Raw genomic sequence first — 16,573 nt, 5'->3', positions numbered from 1 at the left:
TTTGAATTGTATTGGGGCATTGTCTTTTTACGACTCGAAGAGGAGTATTGGAGAAGTCCTTTTTTAAATCAATTTTATTGGAGTGAAATTTGAAGCGGGAAGTGAAACGCTTGAAAAAATTTGGAGTGATTCTGGTGCTGAACAAAAGTGAAGAGCGGAGCGAAAGGAGAGTGGTGTTTGTTCATACCGCTGTTTTTGAGAGAGCGAAAAATTGATGTGTGAAAAAATTCTCTAAGCGAGTAAATTTTTTTTGTTCACGTGCGGCTTTTAAAAGCAGTTTTTTGCAACTTTTAATGGTTATGAGGTTTGATTATAATTAAAAGCCGCCCTCATCTTCTCAGCCGGCTATTATAGCGCTCCTTTTTTTTTCGTCGAACTTTTTTTTGCTTTACCATTTTGCCGCTTTTTTCAGCATTTTGCGTAAAATCTTTTTGACTTCTCTAGGCTAGTTTCTCTCTTCTCTCATTCTGCTGAAAGTGAATTCGAAAATCAGCTGCTCAGCAAAGCAATTCAAAATGAACAGAGTCAGAATAAAAAAATTGAAGTCAGAAATAGAAACGGGATAAACCCATAAAGCCCAATTTTAGATACCCGCTATTTGAACGTCGTTCCTATAAGTCTTAGTTACCATCTCTTATGCTTATTGGTATTGATATTAGCCGCTATATCCTCTCTCTAAGAGACAGAAGTATGTTCAACTACGAAATGCCATCAAAATAAATCAGACTTGAAAAATGTTTTTGTACAAAAATCTTTTTTTTTTCGATATCTTCTATTCTTTCAATCCCAATCATGCTTATTGGATTCAACGGCAGCTATTTCCAGCAATCTGCCGGGTATGTTATTGTGTTAGGTTTTGACTTGTTTTGATAGGAATTGAGGGTTTGAAGTAGTTAATTTGAGTTTAATGCTAATTTGGAGATTTTTGATCAATTTTGCTGATTTTTAGACAAAATTTAATGATTTTTTGCCTGTTATTTTGTTTTAATGCTTTTAGTGTAATTTAGATAGAAGATTGTTGCTTAAGGAATATTCAGATACCAATTGACTAAATTTTTCTTGGTATAAATTATTGTTTTTTCTTAGGAAAATTGACAGAAAAATTGAGAAAATTAAAACCATTTTTCCTATTTTTTTGAAATTTTTTTTTTAATCTTAGACCAGTTTCTTAGCCTGTTATGACTTGCCCATTGTTTTTCGAGCTTTTTATTGCTCTAATTGCAAAGGAAATTTCTTCGGCTTTATGTTTCCTTGTCCTATAAAAAAAACAAGTTAAAAAATCTTAAGTTTTTATAGTTTGTTTTGTTCAATTTGTGTTTGAATGCCGTTTATATTCTTCCTTAAATTTTTTAATGGCATTTTTGAATGTTCAGTGTTCACAATGGTTGTTCAGTTGTTTAGTCATAAGTATGGGCAATTTTCTCGAAAGGTTTCCGAAATTCTTCCCGCTATGTTTTTTTTAAGATCTGTTCACACATTTTCATGATTTTGAAGTCAAATTGGAGTAGTGATTTTTTTCACGCCGAAACAGGGAGTGGTGGAGCGAAGAAGCGAGTGGTTTTGCGGCGTGAAATTTATTCGCTCTAAATTTAAAATAGAGCGAGAAAACGGTGTTTGAACAACAATTCGCTTTCTCGCTAGTGGTTTTTTTTGTTCACATGCGGCAATTTCACTCTGATTTTTACAGTTTTTTCGATTTTTTGGATCGGATTTTTTCTAAATGGTTATCCCAATCCATTCATAGTTTATTCTATGCCTAGTTTGTTAGAATCAATTTTACATTTCTCTCTAGTGGTTTTTTGTTCTCGCTAACGGCTTTTTGACATTGATTTTCCGTTTTTAGAAATGATTTTCACAATTCACTCTTAGCCCATTCTAGGTCTAGTTTTCTGGTTAGTCAATGAAAATTCTTTGAATTGTGCGTCAGGACTTGTCGTGCTATGTTTTTTTATTTAAAATGAACCCTGTCAGTGAACGAACACGAAAATTAAACTGGGTTCAATTGCTTTACTTTGCATCAAAGCAAAAGTATTCCGATTAAAATTATTTGTTTCTCTGAACTATTAATGCATGGTAACTAAGCTGAAATGAATCAGAATTTTACTCCCAATATTTGAGGATATCTTTGAGTGGGTTGAAATATGTTACATGACCCTGCTTTCAGTCACAGGAGACTGCTGGAGTTAACAGAGAACCGCCTAGCGGTTCAAGATAATTTTTCAGAATGAAGTTTGAGTAAGCTAAAATATTAAAAGTTTAAAATGTTATATACATAATTAGTACAATGTTAAAAATCAAAATTAGTGGTTGCGTTTTTTAAAGGTAAAAATAACTTTTGAAGCCAACAACGTTCCTTTCCAACGGTACGAGTTTGAATTGTTGGAGCAGATGCTGTTTTAACATGCGTTTAAACTGTGAGTGTGATTTGATAAACCGGACCTCACGAGAAGTTTATTCCATTTTTGGGTGCTTCTTTTTTGTAATGATCGACAGCTCGACCCTAGGAGAATTAGCTGTTCAGTTCTGTTGTTTTTTCTTACTACGTCATTACCACTTAGAAAAAACTCTAAGTGCCGTCTGATTTCAGTGATGAGATATCATTCATAAGTTTTGAAACGCGCATCTGGCTTATTAAAGGTTGTGCAGTCAAAATGTCAGATTTTACTAAGAAATCTCGAGATCTCTCAGACTTTTTTGTCATATAGCAAACTTTAATTCCCCAATTGACTTGTCGATGAATTCGCTGCATTGAAATTCAAGTTCTGAATAAATAGAGCACTGAAAGTGAATTGAGAAAGGACACAAGGGATTTGAATAGCATCAATCGTGCTTTCAGAGGTAACTGATAACGTATAAGGTACATGGATCTGATCGATGTGGCAATATTTGATAGCACTTTGTTGAGTTTTAAATAAAAGTTTATTTTAGAATCAATAATTATACCCAAGTATCTGCAGTGACTTTGGCTTAATTTGCTGTCCTCGAAAAACTAATAGATCAATAATTTCATTTTCTTTCGAGACGCACAGAAGTTCAGTTTTAGCGGTATTAATGGGTGATTTGTTTTGGTTTAGTTAGTTATGTTTTCTCCAGTATTGAGAAACGCATTTTTCCAACTCGGCGACATTGTTCAGCTAAAATAGGAAACTTGTGTGATCAACAAATTGAATTATATCAAAGTTTCCTTGAACCTTATCTCGAAAATCATTAATGTAGAGAAAAACTAGTGGCCTTAAAACTGTTCCCTGTGGAGCACCACGATTTGTTTTTAACCATTCTGAGTAAACATCATTTATCTTAACACACTGCTGTCTGTTTTTAAGAAATGAAGAAAATCAACTGCATTTTCTGAAAAACCGCACGCTTCAATCTTTTTGAGATGATTTTCGTGCGACATTGAGTTAAATTCTTTAGGTATATCAATAAAAACAGCAACTGCAATTTTTAAGTTATCATAGTTTTCTTGTAAGGCTTCGATAAAGTGTAAAACAGCATCTGTAGAAGACTTATGTTTTTGAAATCCGAATTGTGTACCTTTTTAAAATTTTTTCTTTTTGTGTAAATTCGTTAACCTGATTGAGAAGTATACGCTCAAAGAGTTTTGCAAACATTGGAGTAATTGAGATACGCCTATTGTTCTCACAAAATTTTAAAGCCTAATTTTTGAAAACTTCTATTTAGACACTTCCTTTCTTTTCAAAATTTTTTCTTGATGAAACTCCATTGTTCTTTACTTGTTGGTAATTCATTGAAAATTCTGATATTTGAAACTGGTATGCGCTTGCTCCGATGGGTTTTTTTCCAGATAATAAAAATGCTAAGTTTTTCGTGATTTCTTCTCTCAGCTTTTTTTAGCCAAGATTTTTCAGCAACTTTTCTTTCTGGTTGAAACTATTTATAAGTGGGGCGTGCAACTATAGAGTAGTACTGAAAACGTTTATGAAAACATTGTACATGCTAATCCCATCTTCACATTGATATAAGGTACTCCAGTCCTTACATGAAAGGTCGAGACTAAATTTATTTGCATTGTACTTTCATATGCTGCTACTGATAAAACTTTGCTTCCTATTTTTGGCTCCAACAAGAAAATTGGTAGTCTACAAAACAATCAATTGATATATTTCAACAGATGGGAAAAATATGAAACTCTTGATTTTGGTTTTTGCTGAAAAACCCATTATCGATTAGTGATACGCCTTGGCTATTGACTCGTGTTGGTTTTTATGTCTGATAAACTAAGTCCAGAATTACTCGCAAATTCATCCAACAAAGTGGATTCTTTTGTTGAAATAATTGAGATTATAATCGCCAAAGAGCAAAACGTCGTTAGTAGTTGAGTACGCCGAGGAAGATTAAATGTTAATTCGTCATTGAAAAAGTTTCCCAAGTTTATATTTGGACTATACGAAGCATTAATTAACATTTTGTTAAACGATAGCCCAGATATTTCTACCCATAATGACTCAAAAAGCCTTCATTGAGTACATATAGATCATTTCGCTGTTTTGAAGATATGTCCCCGGGAACTCAGATGGCCACACCCCCACACTTTTTTTTACTCTTGTCTTTGGTGACGTTGAATTTGAATATAAGTGGTGTTTCGGACTCCAAAAATTCTCTGGATGAGAATCCGTTTTCATTCAACCAAGTTTCAGCTAGGATCACTATTGTGTTTTTAGTTAGATTTGTCGAAAATTCTGTGAAAAAATCATATTGATTTCGAAACTGCGGTCATTCAGGAGGCAAATGGTTAGATTTTTTCAATCCCTTGTAACTATGTCTATCCGAATGTCCGATTCACGAATGTGAGAAAAGGGACCCGGATTTAGATCAATATCACCACTAAGGAGCCAGCGTATGAAGTGTAAAACAAAACAATTTTGCAAACATTCAAAAAACGAAAAAAAAGCGGAAGCTAATTTTCACATTATATTGATCGTAATTTTGGTTGTGTGGCAACCGAATATATAAATTTTTGAAGTGCTCAGTAAAATAAAAACTTTTAGTTTGGAAATGCTCCTTTTTTGCTGACAGAAAATAATGAGCCACACAACCAAAGGATTGATTAAATACGCTGAAGTTGACGCAGTGCAATGTTGTTTTGTGATGCAGTAATATTATGCTGTTGATAATAGTTCCGATTGCTCTTGACAAATTTTTTCCTGCCAAATTTAAGTGAACACCATCATTAGATATTTCCGATGTAATTTTGAATTTCAAATTCTCTATCTTTGTCCATTTAAATGTTCCATTAAACTCCAAATCAATTTTTCCCAGTTGCTTATTGAACTCCTCAATTACAAAATTGTTCAGTTCACGCCCATAATGGCCATTTTTAACTTGTGGAATTTCAGAAAGTAGAACTCGATGAGTTTTCAGCTTTTTTCATGCATTTGTAACAGTTTCACATAATATTGGTTGATGCTGCGGCAACCCCTGAAACAACATTATCAATACTATTGTGGCCGGCATGAAAGATGAGTGATTGACATTCTGCTCCTGACGATCACTGCTCGACTGTTTGTCCCAAATCAATAATGGTTGAAGAGGGATAAGAATGAATCCCAGTATCATAAGAAATATCAGATTGCCGTATTCTATTGTATATGCTGTCTGAAAATATACGATGGTTAGTGTTGCTATTAAAAAATTTAGGAAAAAATTTTGGTTCCGACGCCCAAGAAAATAAGTCGAATTTTGAGTAATGTGACCCATTAATTTTTCGAATAGCGAACTGTTCTGGCCCCGTAAGTTTCCGACTTCCGATTGGAATTGATCAATGATTCGACACTGGCACGCGTTTGCATTATCTTCCAATTCTTTCTGCTGCTTTTATTTTTCAATAACATGGTTTTGTTCTGAGATCGTTTGAGCTTGTTTTGTTCTGAGAAAAAAAGGTTACCAAATTACAACTTATAGCACTTATAACATTCTCCGGATCATTTTCCGCCCCCCAGTGTTTTTTTGACCCAAGTTACAAATTATATGTTGTTATATAGTACGTTGCTGTGAGAAATTATATGTTGTTATATAGTACGTTGCTGTGAGAAAATAGCACGTGCGCTTGATGGTCATAAAAGATTTATGCTCACTAAGCACAGAGGGGGGGGGGATGAAACAGAATAGATCCAATTCTCCGTGTTTCAACTCAGTACCTCTGCGAATAGATGTAAAGAGTTTGGTGAGTTTTTTTTTTTGCTACTAGCATGAAACTACTGCTTTCTAGGAACTAGATCTGTGTAGATCTTTTTGAAGACTTAAAGAGTAGCAACGTGCTCTTAGTTTTTATTTCGGTGAAGAATCAGTGAAATATGATTTAGAGAATCAAGGGTACGAATTTTTTGGTCGCCAAAATTTGAAGGTGCAATTAGCAAAAGTGGAATGCTAAGTTTTGCGGCCGTAACTAAGCGGCCCGCTCGTAGTAAGGAAACATAATTTTTAGCGGTGAGGCCAAACCCACTAATACTTTCGACACTACCCATCAAAACCTGAAGCGCTAGTAACAAGAATGCTCAGCGAATGTTTCCTTACTGCGAGCGGGCCGCTTAGATAGGGCCGCAAAACTTGGCTTTCCACTTTTGCTAATTGCACCTTCAAGTTTTGGCGACCAAAAAATTCGTACCCTTGGTTCTCTAAATCATATTTCAATGATACTTCACCGAATTAAAAACTAAGAGCACGTTGCTACTCTTTAAGTCTTCATAAAGATCTACAAAGATCTACTTCCTAGAAAGCAGTATTTTCATGCTAGTATCAAAAAAATCTCACCAAAGTCCTTACATCTATTCGCAGAGGTACTGAGTTGAAACACGGAGAATTGGATCTTTTCTGTTTCACACCCCCCTCTCCTTAGTGAGCATAAATCTTTTATGACCCTCAGGCGCACGTGCTTTTTTTCTCACAGTAACGTGCTATATAACAACATAAATTTGTAACTGGGGGTCATAAAAGCACTGGGGGGGGGGGGGAAACAGAATAGATCCGGAGAATTTTAAAGTTGTAATTTGGTCACCTTTCTTCTAAAAACTCATGATCAATTACTGTCGGGAGTAAATGTATTTTTGAAATGATACGTGAGATTTCTTGCTACTAGCATGAAACCAATGATTTCTAGGAAGTAGATCTGCGTAGATCTTTCTTAAGACTTGAAGAGGAGCAACGTGCTCTTTAGTTTTTAAGTCGGTGAAGTATCAGTGAAAGTTGATTTAGCAGTCATCCGGAATGTGAAAACAGGTGATTAGTTACTCGGCTGAGCAGAAGTCAGTCAATGAGAGAGAAGTAGGCGTGGAAAACGTGTTTGCGAAAATTTTTTACGTGAGGCTTGAACTTTTTTTTACTTTTAACTCGTTTATCTACCTTGACCCTATCAACCACCTATTATCAGGTCTCCTAGACGCTGTTGATTTAATAAGTCTCAATTCAAATTGTTTTCAGCTATATTCAGTGAAGTTTCAGCCTGGTGTTGTCTATTTTCGAATTTTTCTTCTTCGCTGTTTTCAGGATAGTGTTTGTTTTTTTTAGAAGAATCCTATTTTATTTATTGAACAAAGGTAGTGTCACAAGGTTACTAATTTTTAGGATGTCAGAGCTTGCAGAGAACAATGAAAAAAGTGCTAACGGACTTCGAAATTTTTTGTTTGATCCCTTTCCTCTGGTATTCATAGATTTTTGTATTCATAGACTTTATTTTCTCTATCATGTGCAGGTCGTTTCATGAACGAAATGATACTGTATCACATCTAGCTAGATTTATACAACGTTGTGGTTTTCTATAAACGCCCACCTGTTGAATTTTTAATGATTGTTTACTTCAACCTCTAAATAACAGGCATCTGTTATTCATGAGTACATTGTACTAGCTTACTTCGTATACACTTCTTAAATGTATACCATCATTTATAACTTTTTTGACTTGGTAATTTCATCTTCTTTTATTTTTAAATCGAAAGCCAAATTTGTTTTCAATATATCAGCTCTTCTAATTTTACGGTCACTCAATGCGGCCAAATGTCTTCGCGCTTCTCTTTGCGCATGTAATAAACAGCACAGCCGAATCTAGCTTAACTTTGCTTTAATCGTGGTTACATTGTATGTGGTCTTAATTGTATTTACAGGAGTTTACATCTAATTCGGTACAACTTTCTCAATTAGTTGGTTTTTGTTTTAAAAGTGTCTTTTCGAAGCAGAGTTCACATGCATTGAGACAGAGTAAGAATCTCAGATTTAATTTAAAATTACTTAGCCACGCACTACCGTGCTCACTGGAGCGTTATTCAGCATTCATATATACAGCCCCATTATTAGAAAAGCCTCATTATATGCTTTAGTTTGAAAACTTCTGATCAAATTATTGTAGGAGTTGGTTAATTGATTTCATTATTTTGATTATTCAGCATTAGATTCAACAGTTGACGCGATTCTGGTGATGGATTCTTATTTTAGTTAACAGGTAAGTCAATTGTATCAAAAATGCGGGTAGTGCAGATTGACGGCTTGAATGGCCTGCTTTTGTGGCTACCAGCTTTGAGAACAGGATAAGTAATTTTTGCCCATCATTTATATTTTCGACTGCCGTTTTCTAACTGACGCTCCTCACCCTCTGCTGATGTAACAATAATACTGATTTTATAATACCGATGAATTTTATAAAACATAGTTTACCTTGCTTTGAAAAATCCTTGGGCGACGAATTAAGCTATCATAGAGCACGATGTTGATTTTACCTAGGATTGTTTTTTATGGTAAAAATAATTTTTTTTGTATTTATACCATAAACAAATTTCATTTCACAACAAAGTTTCTCATTTCACAACAAAGTGAAATGAGAAACGCCCGTGAATGGATGCACAAGGGCGCACTAAATGTGTGAAAAAAATCTGAAATTGAATTGTAGTTGAACGATTACCTTCAATAGAGATTTTGTGATTATCGCTGTGCTATAATAAGATCTGTTTAGTTTTCAAAAGATGGAACGTAGAAGTTTTGATAAATGATTGTATTCTGCCAGGAAATGATCAACTCAAATTATTTATATTTGATTTTTCAAAATTGTAATTAAGAGATTTTTTAATTTTCAGAAAAAGCATGGCAATGATTTCCCATTTGGCAAGTTAATGTTTTCTGAAGTATTCAAAATGAATTGCAGAACAAACCTCAGTTATTTTATTAATCATTCTACGCAAAAGAAAAAAATTCTACAATTTTTCTGTAGGGAAAATAATAAGATTGAAATTTTGAGAGAGCGAAATGTTCTATTTATCAATAAATTGTGAAGAAGAATACCAACTGGGTTGCTATTCATTTTCATTTTCAAATTTTAATGGATTCTGTGCCCCCTTCAGACAAATTTTTCGACTTGAATGAATCAAGACGAGTATGAAATACCTAACAGATTTTTTTGAATTTGTACTGTTTATCTTTCCGCTATCGGGCGTCAAAAACAAATCAGTAGATACAACTATGAACTTTGAAGTTTTTGAAAGTTTAGAAAAAAATTATCTTTGTAAAAACTCTAATACTTGTTCAAGAGGATTATTAGGAAATTAAATTGTTTGCCCTAATGTCGATATGCGAGATCTTGTAGCCAAAACAAACATTGGCTCAATGTGGAAAGATTTTCTTTCTTTTTTTAGTTTCAAGTTGCTGTTGATAATTTTTGAAAACAAAACAACGGAAAAAACATTAGCAACAGTGTGAACTTTAATGAAAAAAGTCAGCTTAGTTTTTAGTTTTAATTCTTCAGCACCACTGGCTACTTTAATGCTGTGAGTTTGATTTTATTCAGCTGCTGAAGGATTTTTAAAAGAAAGATTCTAAAAATTTATGTTGAACCTTACAATGTGAATTCTGAGTCTTAAGATGAACTTTTTGGGGAGAGTAGCGTTTGACAAAAATAACCGATAAGACCAAAAAGTGATACTCTCAAAATGAACCTGCGCTAGTACCGACTACCTGCATTACAACTCCATTACGCGTAATTTAAATTTAATGTCAGTTAAATTGTGCATTCAGAAGTTGTCAGATTTGCGAACACGAGTTATCTGGCCCCATATGACATGGCAAATAATGTACTTCGTTTTGTTTGTGAATCTGATCAAAAAATTGTCACACAAAAATTAGACGAAAAGAGGGCAATTTTTGTATTTTTCTGAAAATCGATTTTCTCAACTAGTGAGAACTTTTACATTTACGCAGGTGTACTGCAGTTGCTGTCAATACATTGTTGCTGATAGATTGCCGATTAACTTTTTTAGATTTTTGAATATTGTTTCTTGGCACTGCAGTCAAAACTTTTAATTGATCTATTGCTGATTAATGTAGTTTATACGACTCCAAGAGGAGTATTGGTATTCTATAGGTTTTTTTAGCTAGAGTTTGTTCATGACTTGCACTTTGACTTCTTTAGTTTCGAACATTTACCCCTGTTTTTGATTGTTGACTTCTGTTTTCGAACATTGGACTTTAGCAGTAATTTAGTTTGTAATCTATAGTAATTAGGAACTGCTGATAATATTCAATAATATTCAAGGTGAAGAGATTTTTTGATCCTATATCAGTCACTCCTTTTTATCTAAACTAAAGACCCCGACCTACCTCCCCCACCTACCTACCTCCCCCCTCCCCACCTACCCCACCCCTCCAACACCTACCCTCAACCCTCCATCTTCCCCCACCACCTACCCACACCCAGAACTGAAAAATGTGTGCATTTTCTAAAACACTTCTTAATGGGTTTTATTGGGCTACGGTTTTCCTTTTTCTCGTGTCTGTTTTGATGTTATGATTTCGATAATGTTAGCTGAAAGATTATAATTCACGAAGCTTCGAGTCGTTTCCGGTATTTTATCGGCTATGTTTTTTTAAACAAAAATGGGTCCTTGGCGTTACAGCTGTGTTTGTCCTGTTTTGCATTACATGCACCGAAAATACCGAAAGAACTATATAATCTTCCTCCGATTTTGATAACTCGAAGGAAATCGATTTAGATAAAGAAATTTATGCTCTAGGGAAAATATTTTTCTTATTTCGGAAATGTGAACCAGATTTAAGCCAGACACCTGATTGGTCTGCTTGAAAATTTTTATTTTTCAATTTTTGGATTGCTGTTCATATTTTTAAGCCTAATAGTGTCGTGTAAGCGTAAATGTGCCATGTAGTGTTGTGCTGCATATATGTGCTCTAATTTGCTGCATAATCACTAAAACTCATGTTTCATTACATGTGGGCGTTAACGTTATTTTGTAAAGACATTTATTTGTTTTTGCTCCAACATCTTTTACTGTCGTTGCTGTCATCTATATACCTGGTGGTGTAGAATTGACGTTTTTTAATTGGGGTTTTCCCTTATTTTACAGCTTTTATTGAGCGGCTTTGCTGCAAAGGTTTTCCTCTGAAGCACGTTCGGAATTTTACACGGGAGCTATTTTTTGTTCAGCCAATTTTTGCTGATCAATATTTTTTATCTTAGGAGAATATAAGTTGGGTCATTCTCAAGACGGTCAATCGTAGAATACTATGAAAAGACGAAATTTTGAACTTCATTTTTTAGAAGTAGACGAGGTTCAAGGTTTGTGAAATTTTGTCCTAGTAAAGGCAAATTTCGGGCACTGAGAGAAGCTTTTATGTTCAAGTTTAACCAGTTGGACTATTTTAGGCTCGAATTTTACGAAGCTATTCTTACTTCTGGTTGTTTTTAAATCTAAATATCTTAGCCACAAATTGTTTGCTTTTTATTGGAAAATTTGAACCCAAATATTTTTCCCTTTTCTCTGGGTCAGATTAGTTAAGGACGTTGAAAATGCTGTAATAAGTTGTTTATTTTTCAAGTTAGCATTTCTGTTGTCATATTTTTGCAATTTTAAGCTGCGGGTTCCATTTTTCTTTTTTTGAGCACACTGAAGGAATAAGTTTTTGTCAGAATTTCAGTTCGAGCAAACAACTTTAATTGATTTTTTCATGTGATAAAAAAATATCTCTGCTCATACTCACGCCAATTCTTTTTTGAAGAGATTTATCAAGTTTGCTATTCAAACTTTGATTTACTCATTGTTTTGATTCGATCGCTTGTGGATGGGCGTGCGCAAAAACATCTTTGAGCCATCGTGCTTTTAGTAGACTTCTTTTAAGTTTGCTTAATAAAGAAAAGCTGAGTAAATTTTGAATGTATTGACCAACCACATCGATATTTTTAGGTGGCGTGCAGAAATAGTTTTGTCTCTAAGGATTTTTTCAACATCTGGAACGCAATTTGTTCTCTATACGTACGGAAAATATATTTTTCTGTACCTTGACTGATTCTGCTGAAAAAGTTTTTAGAAATATATTTTAAGGTATTGAATCCTAAATTTGTGATATTAATATTTTGATTTTCATCAACTGCATCGAAATTAACCCTGAATTTTTCTCTTCAAGTTGAGCACCCTTGAGATAGAGTATACTGTTTTGATTCTGTTCTTACCATATATGGAATCTATTCGACGTACCTTATCTTGTTCGACTGTTTTGTTTTATTTCTGGCTCGACTGTTGTATACTAAGTCTAAGCCAGCATGAATGTCGGGTTAAAAATATTGCGCTGAGTCTAGACTTATTCTGATCTGAATATTTTCACCGCCTGAGGGCACTTTGAGCTTTATCATATGGTATTATCGATTCGAATGGCACAACACGTTCTCTTCAGTGGTCGTGTTTCTACTTCGGTTCCACAATAATAATTGAACTTTGCATAGCAGCATTTATAGATTCGGTTTACTGTTTACCTATTGTAAATATTTAGCAAGAAATAAACATCATGCTCTTTCTTGTTCTATGCTTTCAATGATCTGACATGGCCATGTTTTCTAGCTTAAGTTTTAAACAATCTAAAAAAATATCTACTGCCGACTCTACTAAAGGTAGTTCTTCATTGTTCAATGGCGGACAGTCGGGAATTTATGTCGGGGAACCGAGCGGAGTAACAATGACGTCAATAGCTCAAAGGGACTCCGGAATGTTCGATGGCGGATTCCGTCCTAGTAAACTAAACTTGCTAAGAGGTACAAGTGATTCTTCAAAAGTTGCCACTCCAGCCTCGCCTCTTTCCGAGAACGACTTCGACTTCATTCCCGATTATTACGATGACCGACCTATCTCGAAGACGCTTCCGAGGGGTAGGAAGTCTAACATCCGGGACTTGTACCCGAATATGACGTCACCCGATGAGGTCGAACAGCACTTGACGGCGTCGTCAATGGACCATTTGCAGGGATCCTCTATGTTATCGCTCTCCATGTTAAGTTATGCTGGACCAATTGACGAAGACAGACCTGACACACCTTCGAGTTCGCATTCATACAAGTATCGAGGAACAATTTCGAAAGATCAAACAGTGGAACCCCCTGTCAATTACCACGCTTTCACCATGGAAAGAGCTAACAAGAAACTTTTAGAAGAACACTCCAAAATGATTCCGGGCAGATTCAAGGGTAATTTGAGGCTAATCTCAGTTCAGAAGCAATTGATTCGATTGGAAACAAACAAACAGACCTTCCTGGAGATGATGACGGAATTGGATCCTACCGGATCTCGGAGCAGGGGATCTAGCAAACTTGACATGAACGCCTATGAGGAAATTCCGAGCAAAAAGTCTCCGAGAGCACGAAATGCCTCCAGTTACAATTTGGGCCATTCGGTTAGTATGAAAACAAACTCGAGGCGAGACTTCAGCAATGACCGACTCAATAAAGCTCTGGGCAAAAACAGACGCAAATCCGACTCCACCAAGCCAGACGTTGCTAAAATTATGCACGCCGAGGGCAAGAACTACCAAAAGCCCGTTATTACCCTAAGTGTCCGGCAAGATGACTACAGTAATCTAATGTCGGCGATAACGGGTCATTCGAAGAACTCGTTTTTGACAAATAAACAAACAATTTCGCTCAACTACGTCAACTTGTTCATCAAGTCTTTCGACCAGGCAGAGGTAAAACGCGGAGGCAAAGAGATTCCAATGAGAGGCCGAGCTATTATTGTCAGACATAGTGTCTACTTTTCACATCAGACTCAGAAAGATGTGGCGCACCCAATTATAATGTTCTGCCTTCCACTGCCGTTCAGTGTAGTGGGTAAACAAGTCCGACTGCTAGAAGCTTGCTACAGTTCGCCTCCGAACCCGTCCGATGACGAAACGGTTGTCAGTTTCAATGCCGATGGTCTAGATGACATTCATCTAGGGTTCCAGCCCGAGTGGAAGATCGAGGTTCTGAAGAAGAGTTACCACCGACATAGGCAGACATCCCAATCTCTAACTCCTTCACCTGCTGTTGTCAAAAAAGAGATCCTTGCTAAGGAAAAAGTAGTTGACACTATTTCACTGCCAGGTGGGAGAAACACTCCGGAAATCCCACGTCGTCCGAGGGCATCTGGAATAGACTCCGACCTTACTGGAGTTTGAAAGGAGACATTGTTGAGATAGAAATGAAGACTAGAGATTAAAGCGAAGTTATCGCGCGTCCCCTATCTTAGAACAAAAACCGTAATATTGTATTGTCATAACATCATTTTTATGACTTATTTTTCTTGCTAATTAATATTGTGTTCTTTTTCGATAATTATTAGTCTTTTTATGCTATTAACTTATGCTATTTTTAAAGTGAATTTTTTTCTAGTAAATCAAGCCTGAATAAGGAAAAATGGAGGAATTGGCAAGTATTATTATTTCATCCTTATTGTGAGTAAATATTTAGAGGTTTGAAAAAAATAAGTTCTGAAATAAATCAAAATGTTTTTTCCTTAATGATTTTTAATGTAAAATAAAAGTAATAATGATTTGATGCAGTTTCTGTAAAATAGCTGAAGAAATGATTTCTTTCCTTTTACTTTATATCATCTATTTTCATGCTCAATTTTTGCAGTTCTTAAGAGTTAATTTTGATTTTGGTCTTTCTGTTATGCTGTTTCCAGTTCATTTTTAATTCCGAACATGCGCCCGGAGCCTTGAAGCAGTTTTTAAAATGAGAAATTAATAAAATCCCGATTCGACGCTTGTTTTATTAAAATTGATGAAATGTTTTCGCAGTCACGTCATTCATTCACCCCTCCTCCCTTGCAATGTTGGTAAAGATAATTTCATTTATTTTTTCTCAAATGACTGCTTTTTTCTGTTCTTCGTGATATGATCTACATATGATCAGTTCACCTAATCATAATTGTATAGAAGCCTTAAGTAATTGATGGACTTGACTTGATTTTGGCCAGTACGTTGCTGAAATTAAAAACAAAACTTCATCTGCCTCAATAAAAAAACTTAACCTTTTCTTTTTTATTTTTGTAATGAAAATATAAAAAGGACTCCTGTACAAATCTCACTAAAGCGGACAGCTAATTGCACAAATATCAAAGTCAATTCAAGTTTGAATTAGGGAGGTTCAAAAAAAAAAATTGGGATGTTTTCTTAATGGCAATACTTCTTGAATTTTGAATGACCCTGAAGAACCAAGCCTGTTGTTCTATGTCAAATAAACACAAAAACTGAGGGAGGGCTACAATGCGAAATCTTTACAATGCACAGCATCAGTTTGCGCAAAATTACAAAAAAATTTGTTAGCTAAAAGAAAAAAAAATATAGTAGTGATCTCTTATCTTTTTCTTATCTTTTTCTTATTTTTTCGTTTACTGAAATGGATTGTCAGCTGGAGGCCCACGGAGTGCAAACAATTCAAAGCAAACTAAAGAATCAGAATTAATCAACAGAATATAGAATCTAAAACAAACCCAAATTTTCCTTCTTTTTCATTGCATTGCTTTCTGTTGTTCTCGTCTCAATTATCCCAAATTTGGTTATTGGGCGACATTTTGATGAAATCCATTTTCAGAACAAACTTGGGAGTTGTTCCTGAGGTTTAGCGTAGATGCACACAGAATTTTGTTAAATAAGCTGAAATCTTGAAGAAAAAAGATATCTGTCTTCTTTAATTCAAAAGCAAAGAAAAAGAAAACTGAATGTTTTTTTTTCTAAAAACGTGTCGTCTGTTTAACTTGCAATTCCCATATCCTATCAAGTTGTTTTATTTAAGTTAAATCAAAAATTTATTACAACGATAAAATGTAAAAGCCTACGCTAATTAGTTATTTTTAGTTTATTTTCTTTTTAACACTTAATTTTTAAAGGAAATCTACTCTTTGTTTTGATCTCAAACAAGTGTGTAAAATCGAATAAATATCTATCAATTTACAGTTTCATTGCAGGTTTTTTAAGAAATTATGTTGATTAAAGGTAACATCATCCTCAACGCCCACTTTTTCCAAAAATTGTTTTTTCACAATTTTTGCTTTTGTCTTCCTTTCAATTGTTTGAAAACACTCCCCTGTTTCCCGCTGCATAAATATTAGTAATTTTTTAATAACAATTACAACTGATCTCTAATGACTACAAAATAGTGTTTCTTTTTTGTCTACGATGTGTAAACAAAAATTGAAAGTTTGACTGAAAAACAAAGCCGGCCTTGCATATATATTTCCCTATTTTGAAAAATTTTTGCAGTAATGACAATTTCGTATCAGAAATGTTTAAACATTGATATGTTTTGCGGATA

The 16,573-nt window shown here is 34.7% G+C and overlaps 2 protein-coding genes across 3 annotated transcripts in view; one reads left to right on the top strand and one right to left on the bottom strand.

Moving 5' to 3' along the window:
* Window positions 1-7,418, bottom strand: part of LOC142339055 (T-complex protein 1 subunit eta-like) — a 235,886-nt gene extending 228,468 nt beyond the window's left edge. For both annotated transcript variants that reach the window (XM_075388714.1, XM_075388715.1), the window contains exon 1: window positions 7,406-7,418. The gene's annotated coding sequence lies outside the window, so the exon portion shown is untranslated. The remainder of the gene's footprint in view (window positions 1-7,405) is intronic.
* Window positions 7,419-8,164: 746 nt separating this feature from the next.
* LOC142339047 (uncharacterized) overlaps window positions 8,165-16,573 on the top strand; it is a 135,228-nt gene continuing 126,819 nt past the window's right edge. Inside the window, exon 1 of the mRNA XM_075388704.1 lies at window positions 8,165-8,452. The gene's annotated coding sequence lies outside the window, so the exon portion shown is untranslated. The remainder of the gene's footprint in view (window positions 8,453-16,573) is intronic.

This window comes from Convolutriloba macropyga, chromosome 5 (assembly GCF_964194025.1).
Source record: "Convolutriloba macropyga chromosome 5, txConMacr16.3, whole genome shotgun sequence".
NCBI classification, from domain to species: Eukaryota; Metazoa; Xenacoelomorpha; order Acoela; family Convolutidae; genus Convolutriloba; species Convolutriloba macropyga.
This window is presented reverse-complemented; position numbering and strand designations above follow the sequence as displayed.